This window comes from Mus musculus, chromosome 7 (assembly GCF_000001635.26).
Source record: "Mus musculus strain C57BL/6J chromosome 7, GRCm38.p6 C57BL/6J".
Classification (NCBI taxonomy): domain Eukaryota; kingdom Metazoa; phylum Chordata; class Mammalia; order Rodentia; family Muridae; genus Mus; species Mus musculus.
The window spans coordinates 110,516,746-110,528,998 of record NC_000073.6 but is presented as its reverse complement, the minus strand read 5'-3'; the positions used below and the strand labels follow the sequence as shown (position 1 = coordinate 110,528,998).

At 36.1% G+C, this 12,253-nt stretch overlaps 1 protein-coding gene and 2 pseudogenes across 9 annotated transcripts in view; 1 reads left to right on the top strand and 2 right to left on the bottom strand.

Annotated features, from left to right (window-relative positions):
• The window catches only part of Sbf2 (SET binding factor 2), a 306,924-nt gene that overhangs the window by 85,936 nt on the left and 208,735 nt on the right, over positions 1-12,253 (top strand). The window lies entirely within an intron of this gene.
• On the bottom strand, positions 1,875-6,566 carry Gm10087 (annotated as a pseudogene).
• On the bottom strand, positions 6,336-6,933 carry Gm17219 (predicted gene 17219; annotated as a pseudogene).

The window sequence follows — 12,253 nt, the reverse complement described above, 5'->3', positions numbered from 1 at the left end:
ACACACCTTATAAGTCATATACATTCCTAAGACTGCATATTATAGTGTTTCACCATTAATAGCTAAAGTATTCCTCAGGAGTATTAGGTCTCATCATCTGCTTTAACAATTGATGCTTACAATAAGTTGTGAGTGTATAGCTATGAAGGTCTGGCCTAACCTACTTTGTTTGCTGAGACTTCTTTGTTCTTAGCCTTTACCTAAATGCGTTTGTTATGAACTCTGCTGTCATTTGCATTTGTTATAATTTAATGCAAGATAACAGTATCTATTGATTTAGAGGCAGCCACAGGTTCTCCTCTGAAGGAAACCAAGTCCCCTTTAAGAAAGAATTGTGATACTTAATTTTACTCTTTTTGGTTTGCTTATTTGATCTAATTTTAGAACTTTGGCTCTTTGCCATACAGTTAAGAGTGGTGAATAAGTGATAGGTTGGAAAATTCTTATGATTCAAATACTGAGTGGCTTTCAGTGCTTTGAGTTGTAACTTTATATTCTAAAACACCAGAGAAATAGAGCTTATTCTTCAGACCTGCAAGAAAGTTCTTGGTTTATGAAAATACATAGTCTTGGAGCATTGTTGGTTGCTTTATTTTTTTTTTTTTTAATTAAGTAGTCAAAGTCTGGTAAAAGGTCAGCTACTAATCATGCTTAAAATTGACTGTGAGGCAGCCAGGACAGTCTGATGTATAGCCAAGGCTTAATGCTTTTCCTCCCCTTCTTATTACCTTTTGGTGGGAGGAAAGAAAAAAAAAAAAAAACAAAACCTTTCCTAATCGAAACAGAGTTGGCGCGCGCGCGCGCGTGTGTGTGTGTGTGTGTGTGTCTGTGTGTATGTGTGTGTCTGTGTGTCTGTGTGTATGTGTGTGTGGTGTGTGTCAAAAATGTTTCCATATTTGTGTTAAATCTTTCCATAAGGACAAGTTGGCTGAATGAATACTGGTAATAAAAGGGGAAACTGAGAGATTTCAGAGAAGGAAGTAGGCAGTCTGAGCAAAGCAGGTCAACCTGAAAACTGTCTGTTGCACATGTATTTCACTCATTGGCTCTCTGTGTATGTTTTTCATTTCTGTGAGCCAGCTCCATATCAGCTGCTGGATGATATCATCTGTCAGTTGGTGAATGATACTTATTGATGTTGCTTATTAGCATTATGAAAACAGTTTCATTACAAGAAATTAAATATCTATAGTTTACTTGTTGTTTCCAGTTTAGACATTAGATTTGAAGTCAGTGAATCTTTTAAATAAACAAAACAAAAGGAAAAAAACCCTCCAGAAACCTAAGCTGCATTGTTGGGGGTCTTTAAGGATGTACAACAGTGTGAATACTTATACTTTGTGGCCATTAATTTTTTTTTTTAGTTAATATTGAAAATTTTAATGTAAAAAAGACTAAGTCTTTTTTTTTTTTTTTTTTTCCAAGACAGGGTTTCTCTGTATAGCCCTGGCTGACCTGGAACTCACTCTTAAAGATTAAAGGCGTGCGCCACCACGCCCGGCCTAAGTCAAATTTTTAAAGCAAACATGCCATAACAATATGGCGTCATTTCCATAATCAGTGCCCATAAAATGGCATCAGTACAAAAATCTAAGCAAAGACCGTAGAGTAGCAAGTAGAGTGCCAGGGAATGTTGGCTTTAAGAAGAAGCTTTAACAGGTAAGAAAGGAGAGCATAGGGCATAAGTGGAAGCATGCAATTCAAATGTACAAATTATAAAAATTCTCCATTCTCATAGCTGGTTTCTTTAGAATGGCTAAATTTTAGCCTAATTTTTTTTTCCCCATCAACAAGCCAATTGGACAAACTCATTTACCCGAATTTACATGTAAGTAATGTGGAAAAACTGGAGACATTATTCAGATGAGTAAATTCTATTCGTTTTCATCATCTCTGTGATCAGGTTGCAAAGGACAAGCTTTTCTCTTTGCTTTTCCTAAGCCACTGCTTCCTGCTTCTTCAGGAATCTGGCTCTCCTCTTTAGACTCTTTAGCGGACAGCCTGAAGAATTCCCTGATGCCTTTTTGCCGCTTGGGAGTTGGGCGCACACAGACTGGGTTCCCTCCTGCATACTTATTTTCAGCTTTTCTCGACGAACTTGAAGAACTGGTGACAAAGGTGGAGGAGCCAGGCACCTTCCTAGGGGCTTGAGAAGCCAGCGCTTTTCTGTAGGCTCCTGGGACGTAGTTCACACAGGAAGAGACAACTTTCACCGACACCCCAACTGCCGATGTCTCAATTAGAGAAGAACCGTGGCCATTAATTATAAATATACTCACTGCAAAAGACAAGGGGAAGAGGTATGCTCAGTCTTTGTCATATAACGTTTAGAAAACATCGCAAATCAGAGAATTAGGCAGAGACCACAGATTTATGTAGTTAAGTATATTATTAATGCAGCCACTTTAATTTTGAGCCTAGGATTTCCCTCTTAAGTATGTAACATTATTCCCTTATGACAGTACATCCCTGACCATTGCAGAGTATCTGCTGGCAGGATATGAACTTGAAAGAGCTGGTTGTTCTTTTTTTAGTAGCCTTTGCCCCCCTGCAGATGTGACTTTAACAGAGGAAGGGGTATTTGCGTGTGTGCGTGCATGTGTGCATGTGTGCGTGCATGTGTGCATGTGTGCGTGCGTGTGCGTGTGTGTGTGTGTCTTGCCCCCAGGAGTAGCAGAAATAAAAAACAGTCATTTGTTAAAGTAATTTAAATATAGAACTTGTATAACTGCTTAAAAGTTTAATGGCTTGGGAAGCCAGGGCAGGAGAATTGTGAGTTTAAAATCATTCTGAGCAGTTACAAAACCACCTTTAAAAAATTTATTATTTCTATCCTAGAAATTAAAAATAACCTGTTCAACCATCATTTCAGACTTTATAGGAAACAGACTTTTAGTTTTGTTAAACCTGGAAGATGAAGATTGATGGTAATTGTTTTACCGGATGGCATTCGTCACTGGATGCATGGTCTGGTCTAAGCAACTACTTCCTATAGAGTGGGAAGCAGTTTTGTAAGTACTTTCTTCTAAAGCACAGATCAGAAACATACATTTTCTGATTACATTTCAAGGTTTGATATTAAACCAGAACTTAGTTTCATTGTGCTAAAATCTTTTAAAGATTAGTATTTTGTTGAAGAATTTGAGTCCTGTCCTGCCTACTGCTTGACTTACGTATGCATGTTGTTGTTGTTGTTATACTTGAGTCCCTATTGTAATCTGGAATGCAAAAAGAACTTCCAGGAAGGACATAAATCTTACTTTAAAAATGTACAAGTAGGAATAGAGTCATCAGTCAGTGACTAAGGATAGCTGAATTCAGTTTACTGATGTTAAAATTGTCTAATGTCCTGTGCTTCAGTGTAACTAACATTTGGCATTCAGTATCTGTAACTGTGTTGAAGTGAAAGGAAAGGTGAATTCTAACAATGAGTCAGAGCAGCAATTGAAAGAGGCTTTGTTTGTTTCTTTAACTTGTTTTGTAATAAGATCAGTTGTTTCAGTGAATAGCAGTTGTAGAGGAACTGCACGTTGCACATTGCTTTTCAAGATGAAAATTCTTCTCATTCATCATGAATTCCAGAAAGAGGACTTTTGACCAGAAGTATTATATTCCTTCCTTCCTTCCCTTTTTTTGTTTGTTAGTTTAAACTAAATACTTTTCATTCTTTAGACATTCTGTAGCATCACAGCTTCCCTTTCATCCTGAGAGGAGTCCTGGTGTGTGGTTATTGTTAGGGCAAGCTGTCTTGTAAGGCTGTTTCACCAAGTTCAAATAGATCTTTGTAGTTCTGTCTAAGAGGTAGGTCACCAGTCCTTGTCCACTCTTCCCCTCTCAATAATCTTGAATTGCTTGTCAATACTGTGAAAACAAAACTCTCCCCAACTGAGCTTTGAACTTACTGTACTGCTTTGTCACTCTGAAAGTTTGAGGATTTTATTTAATTTCTCTTAAGATTGAGTTTCCTGTCTTTAAAGCCTCCCTTCCCTCCTCTGCTGCCCTTCCCCTGCCCCTCCCATCTAGTCTCTCCTCCTTTACCATCACCTCTCCAATCCTTTTCATTCTTTCATGCAGTATATTGAACCTACGGCCTCTTGTCAGCCAGCTAGCTTTTTCTCATTAAGCTATACTCAAGCCCTAAAAACTCCGCCACTTGTAATTCAGTTTCTCTCCTCTGATGGAGAAAAGATGGACACCTTCTACATTCCTAAGGCTTTTAAAATCTATTAGGGAAAAGTAATTGTTTAGAAAGGGATAGGTGCATGCCATTGTGTAACTGTGTGATAGTGTCTCTGCTCTGCTAAGAACTCAAAACCTATGTGAGTGAATTAAGTCTGAAGGCTGGTTAGGATTTTTTCCACTATGGAGACACAGACACTGGTAGTGAGCAGACCAAAGCAAAGTAGTAGGAAAGATGGAAACTTGCTCAAAGAGGCAAGAGCTGACTGGGTCAGGGAGCTCAGGCAGGGACTAGGGGGTAGTTGGGATGGAAATTGCCATTTTCTAAATTTATGAAGCCAGATAGTGGAGGCCTTAAAGTTGTGAGGTATCTGTATTTGAAGTAGGAGGCAATAAGAAACAATTGTAATTAAAAAAATATTTATTTATTTTATGTGAATACACTGTTGCTATCTTCAGACACACCAGAAGAGGATATCGGACCCCATTACAGATGGTTGTGAGCCACCACGTGGTTGCTGGGGATTGAACTCAGGACCTCTGGAAGAGCAGTCAGTGCTCTTAACCGCTGAGCCATCTCTCCAGCCTGAAACCATTGTAATTTATTTGCTTGTTTTCTTAAAAGAAGACTGGGTTCAACTATGATACCCTTGAACTACTGTTCCTCTTGTCTCTACTTTCCAACTGCTAAGATTATAGGCATGTATTATACCCAGACCATTATAGATTCTTACACAAGAAAGTAACACACCGTGTTGAAACTTTTTGGGGATAAATCTGGAAAATACTGTTTTGGTTTTTTTAAAATTGATTTGTAATCATCTCCTGGCATTGTTAATCAGTAACCAGTTATTAAAGATTTCATACTTTCTACTGTATTTATCTGCCTTACATAGTATATGGCCATCTACTTTATATGTGTAGTAGTATTTTTTGTTTGAGTCTGTTTAATACATTTTTTATATTATAAAATATAAATTATTTTAGATATAAATTATAAAATATATACTGTATAATATAATAATTATTTTCTGTGTGACTGTAATGTATTTTTAACAAATATAAATATTTTTAATCAAAGTTATGTTCAAATGAATATTTTGTATGTAGTTGTGTTTGCTGTGATGTATTGTTGTCTACCTAATGTCAGTTTGTTTATCATAAATTGGAAAAAAAGTGTGACTGTAGAAATATCAGAGTGAAAAATATGTCTTAGAATCAAAGCTACATGGTATGTTTGTAAATAACTTCAACAGCATCAGGGTCTAGAACAGCCGGAGTCTCAGTTAACATTACTTGTGAATAGATGAAGCAATAAGAAAGGTAGGAAGAGTGTTAGGCTTTAATACTTGAAATTAGCCAAAAACAACAAGAGTAGTTGCTAAGAGAAAATCAAATCTGTGTATTCCTAATAATCATTTAGTGAAATGTAGTTTTTTTCTAAATTTCATTTCATTCATTTATTTGTTTGTTTGTGCGTGTGTGCGTGTGTGTATGTGTGTTTGTGTGTAACGGTGACTTGATAGTTTCTTACCTCAGATCGTATGTCTTAAACTGGGGTATAAACCATGCTTATCCCGCCCCCCGCCCCAAGTCCCAGAGTAATTGTAAAAAACAAGTGAAAGACACTGTATTTTAAGTTGACTTAAAGGATTATATAAATTTGTATTTCTCAAATGCATTTTTCCATTATTTCTTCTGCTATGTTTTGAATGTGTACTCTGAAGTCCTGAGGACCCAGACCCTCTGGAATGAATTGGCTCTGTTATCAAGGGAGGCTCTGTGGGTGTGGACATGGGCCCACTTTCTGTCTGTCCTACCCCTTTGCTCCTGTACTTTGCCATGCACCTTTGTGAGAAGTGTTGCTTCTAGTTCTTAATCCTTTGCCTTTGAGAAGTAAATTTCTCAAGCAATCAGGAAAATAAACACAAGAAGTAGAACTAATAATAATAAAATAATAAATAACAACAAATAAGTAGAGCACAAATTCGTTTAGAATGATTATAGATAAATATCACAGAGACACAAGATAAAAAGTAAGAGTTATTAAGGACAATGAAGGCAGAATGAGAAGAGAGGGGTCAGTTTATGTCTTATAGTTCTGTTCTTCAAAGAAAAATAAACACCTTATTACATGAGCTATGGAGGACAGCTTATTTGCCTTTCCAGGCTTTGATCTTGCACAGAAAGACCACTACGCTAGCTCCTTGCCCTCAGGCACGTAGCCCTCTGCTCTGCCACACTGGCCCAGGCTTGCTGCAGTGCAGGACAGAGGCTGGCCCTGTTGGAACTTCCTCACCAGATCCACTGACCTTGACATTCTTTTCCTTTCCATCATATTTCTTGTTAATTTTGGTTGTTTTCTTGTTTAAAAGCATCAGCACCATCTCTCCTTAGCCCAGGCGCAGTGTATATAATGGGACTCTACCACTATTAGCGGGTGTCCTGTCAACGAGCATAATACGGTTCTTACCAGGTGTTGATGCAGGCCAGCTTGTCACTGAATGCCTTGTACACAGTGATCCTTGGGTTGGTTGTTTGTTTTTTAGCTCAACACACAGAGCCCTAGGAGAAGTTTCCCGCATCCAATCTCAGGGCATGACATTTTTTGTCTTCTCAAACTCAGACTGTATATGTGATACAGGCCAGGCTTAGCGTTGGCAGCTCTAGCTCACACTGCTAGCTCTTGTGGTGTGGAGGTGCTTTCTTTTGTTCCCAGTTTGTGGTGCTTGTGTTGCCCCAAGAGATGCCCATTGCTTGACACTGGCTGGAAAGGGAAAGAGCAGAGCTTCCCAGTCTTGTTTTTAGAACACAGCCTTTTTTTCTTATAGAAATTCTTGATCCACAAATGAAAGGATCTAAAAAAGATACACACTATATTTTTCCAAAGGTGAAGAAAAACAAAGAGTTGTCAGGTAGAATCCCCCAAAAAGATAAATAATTATACATTATAATTTGTTATAGCTAATATTTATTTATAGGTTATTATGTTCCAAGTACCCTAACATGTATTACCTCATTTATTTTTTTTCTGTAATTTTCTTTTTAGAAAGCAGATAGGTATCTGCTTCTTTGTTCTTTTTTAAACAATTTTTTAAACATTTATTTTATGTATATAAATACACTACTGCTCTCTGAATGCACACTAGAAGACAGTGTCAGATCCCATTACAGATGGTTGTGAGCTACCATGTGGTTACTGGGAATTGAATTTGGGGGACCTCTGGAAGAGCAGTCAATGCTCTTAACCATTGAGCCATCTCTCCAGCCCATTCTGTAACCTTTTAGATAAAGCACTGCATTTCTTCCTATTTCAAAACTGAGTGGACTGAAGTTCACATAAACTAAATAATTTACCTAAGGCCTCACAACTAGGATTTAAAGTATATATTTTCTCCCAGTACTAGCAATTCAGAGCAAGACTGTACACTTGCTAGACAAGCATGCTATGTTAGCTGTATCTCTAAGGTCATTTAAAAAACAAACAAACAAACAAACAAAAACCCTACAAACAAACCAACAAACCAAACCACAATCAAACCAAACCAACCAAACTCACCACTACCAATAAAAAGTTTTACTTTGAGACAGTGTCTTACTAAGTTATCCTGAGTGCTCTTGAACTCACTCTGTAGCTCAGGTAAGCATTGAATTTATAGCCTTACTCCCTAAGTAGCTGGGATTGCAAGCTATGTTACTAGGCTTGATTTAACACTTTTAGAGTTGGGCAGTTTTCTTCATCAAAGGGATTAAACATGAAGAGAAATACATTAGTATTGTGAAGGACGTTTTAAAAATTATGATAGTGGCTTCTTTGAACAGATTTAGTTTAAGAATATGAAAAATTCATGTGGCATTTAAGATTCGTTCTTTTCTAGGAATAAAAGGAAGTGGGGAAGAACTAGAACCATGAATGAGGGAGAGTCATTAGTACTGAAAGCCGGAGTAAGAGAAGCACTAGGAGACATTTGACTTGGCTACTTCACAAAAATTTTAATTGTAATTCACCAGCATTTCACACTAAATGTTGCTGAAAGTGAAAAGTGAAATAAGTTTTCAAGTAGTACTTGTCATGACTACTTTGTTTCCTACTGACTTCAAGGAGAGCAACCTTCACAGGGTCGGTAGGCTCACTCACTTACTCAGTTCTGCATCTTTACCGTACTTGGAGCTCATTAAATATTTGACTAAGAAATGAATCAAATAATACTTTAACTTATGTTTTAAAAATATTTATTAGTTATAGTCTTTATTATTTAACTTAATAAACAAAATTTTAGTAGTGATATACTAAATGAAAAACTTTTAATATTTGTTTTAAGGTTTGGTTTCTAGAAATACTTATAAGACTGAAATAAAATATACTTGATTATAAAAGTGTAATACTGAAAACATGCTGTTAGAGAGCGATCTCACAAAAACAGCAGTGCTTTGTAAGATGAAAGAGAGTTTAGAAGTGGCTGATAGAGTTCACACAGCAGAGCGCTTGGCTTGCATATGGGAAGCTCTTGGCTCAAGCCCAGCACTAATATAAAAGCAATAATAATTAAAAAGAGAGGAAAACTCTCTCCATTTCTGTTTTTCCTTAATAAGTTAAAATTTTGATGGTTTTTTAATTTTGTTTTCAACATCCTTAATAGGCATTTTTTATAAGGAACAATCTCATAATTTTTGAAAGATTGTAGTTTTTATAGCAGATTAAAATAATTTTTCTTTTCCTGATTTTACCTTTCTTTTTTATTTTCACTTTTTTGTTCTATTTTTTGAGCACTACAGATTTTATTTTCCCCAAAGATGTTTTTGCTAAGCGATATACGTTAGTTAGCCTGTAGCTCTTCTCCTCTGTTGCTGAATGGGGGTTTTATACTTAGCTGTATTTTCTTTTCATGAGTATAAATCATGGAAAAGCTAGATGTGTTTGAGAAATTAGGATTTAATCTTAACATATATGAAATGTAACAATTTAATTCATGGCTAGTCTCATTCAGTTTTAGCTTCTTGAAACTAGAAGCTTTATGCAATTCAGAGTAAGTTTTGTCATTCAAATTCAAAGTAAATTTTAGTAAAATTTGTAATTGGTTTCTTTTAAATAAGTAGATTTTTTTTTTGGCCCTGAATAAAAATTTTCATTTCTTTTAAAATATTTAAAAATTTTTAATTATTTACCTGTGTGTATGTTCAGGTATCTGCCAATGGAAGAAGAGGACCTTGACTCTCCTAAAGCTAGATTTATAGGAAGTTTCAGCTGATGGACACGGGTGCTGGGAACCAGAGTTGGGTCTTCTGCAAGAGAGAGATGTTCTTTTAACTGCTGAGCCATTTCTCCAGTCTCTAGAATTTCTTTTCAATTAATTAAAAAAAATTATCACGGTGTGTTTATGTGGTATATGAATGTGATTACCTGATGTGGTCTCTGCATTCTCTTTTGCTCTCATGGGTTCTGGGGGTGAACGCGCATCATCAGGCTTACATAAAAGCTCTTACGTAAGATTGGGCCACTTGATGGACCCTCGGCAGAATAATTCCTCATTCTCCTCTTCTGCATTTTCCTTTGTATTTTTAACTGTGAAAAGAAAACATTGAAATAGATCTCTTTAACTAAATTTTGTTCTTTCTTTGTATAAAATCTAATCACAATTATATCTTTTGACAGAATTATTCCTAGCAAACCTATTATAACAGGACCAAGGAACTCAGTGTATCCACTTTCATTCTCATTTACCAAGAAAAAATTTTGCCTCATAATTACTATGAGGGAAGGAAAAGGAAAGGAGAGAGAAGTATGAACTCCCACAGAATTCTCACAGCTCTCAGGGTCTCTTCCCAGACGCTTAATAATTAGGATTTAATAATGCACTGGAAAATCTGCTCAAACACAAAGTATTATATATTATATTATTGTTGTTGTTGTTATTATTGGCACAACCGAAAAAAGTTGTGCATTCAGTACATACGGTGTGAAAGAAATAAATTCTTATTCATTATGGTATGGGGAAAAATCCACTGTATTGTGATTTGAGTACTATACAGTTTTACAAAAGCCCAAGACCTGAATTCTTGCTTATTATTCTACAGTTATTGTAATAACTGGTTCCTAGCATCCATGTCCACCAAGGAATCATCCTCCCTCTTTAAATTAAACACATTGTTGCGGCCGCCAGCAGCTCGCAACATGAACGGTTCGACTGAGAAGGCTACTCGAGCTGTAAGAGAGGAATCTAGACGGGGCGAAAGAAGAAACGGAGCTAAGACAAATTCATTCTGATCAAAGCTCAAATTTTATTGTTGCGACACTAGTTATAAAGGAAGGGGGAGGGGACCCAATTCCCGCCGAATAATCTCTGGTCCAGTAGAAAGGTGCACGTGTGTGGCTCCGCAGGTTCTAACAGTGGGCGTGGCAGAACGAATGAGCAGGAAGCTCCACCCCTGAGCAAGCAGGTTTCAGGCTGGGGGAGGGGAGACTACAACACATGATCACTTCTAAAATACCTCCTTCCTGGGAAAGTTTTTACCCTTAATTTAGAATTTGAATAATTTGTTTTACTAAATTAGGTATTACTGAAAAATCATTTAAAATAATTTTGGATTAAAGTTAAAATAAGCTGTTAAAGTTAAAACAATCATTTTATGCCAAGATAAATTAAATTTAAAGTCCTTATTAAATAATTGAAAACAATTGCACAGAAATAAAGCCAGTGTAATATGCTTGTAAAGATCTTAATGCCTCAATAATTTACAGTGGTACATGGGTTGCCAGTCTTTCTTAGTGGGATAGGTAATTTTCATTTAAAATAGGAATTAAGGTTAAATTTACCTGTTCACAGTTCTTATAACTAAATTTATTTATGTATCACTTTAGGATAAAACAACATCTCAAGAAGTTCATCCATTTTCTTGACTTTTGTTAAATATTTAAGAGGATCTATTAAGTGTTTGAAAGATTTCTGGTGGAAGCAGTAAATATAAGTGTCCAAGGCCTGGAGAGAGAACTCTGTGGTTAAGAGAGCTTGCTGCTCTTTCAGAGGACCATGGTTTGATTCCCTGCAGCTCAAAACAGTCTCAGTTTCAGGGGATCTGATGCTTTCCTCTGGCCTTTGGGTGCACCAGGCACACAGCCATCCAGGCAGGCAAAAAACCCATACATATTAAGTACTACCTACATATGTACACACACACACACACACACACACACACACAACACATACGTACTATGTTCCTAAAGATCACTATTGTTGTTTAGTCCTTAATATGTTGGAAATCACATTTTGTGATACTAAATTTTAATTTTAGGACTTGTGCCATTGGCATTTTAAAGTATTATAAAACTTTGGGATCATGAAATTAAATTTTCTTAAATTTTATTGTGATCATTAATTTACCACTGTGGATTCATTTTTCTTTGTACATAAGAATTTACCTTGAATCCTGAAGTCATGACATCTAATTAAACCTGAAGGTATATATTTCTCCTTAATTTCTAGTAAAGGTAAGTGTTATTTAAAACAATTTCTGTTGTGATTAAAATAGCTACTGAACACAGAAATGATAAATTGTGTAAAGTTGATGAAGTTATATTCACTGATAATATAGTGACTGTCAGTATTTCTCCTTTAGTGTCTAGTAAGTGTCACCTTAGAGTGGTGGAAGACTGAAGATCTGTAGGATTTCCTCTTTGCCAGTGTATTTTTAAGTAGAGAGATGTTTTATTTATCTTCGTATTTATAAAATACATCTGGAGAATAAAATCACATCTGGTTCATGGATTTCCTCCATGGAGATGTTCCAAATTCAGTGTCAAGATTAGAGCTTATACTCATGGGTTTGCAGAATCTTGTGTGGAATTTGAAGTATTTTGTTTGGAAGTAGTTGGGGGAAACAATTGATTCAAATGTTTTTGTTGAGCTCTAATTTTAGATGTATTTCTCCCTCATTAAAATTAAAAACACTTTGTGCTTTATAGTATAATCAAGGCACATTCATAGTATAAACACTGTTTATATTTGACAAGCTGTTTTAGATGACAGTTCTCAACCTAGTTTTATGACACAGAGAGAAATTAAATTGTTAAACTTAC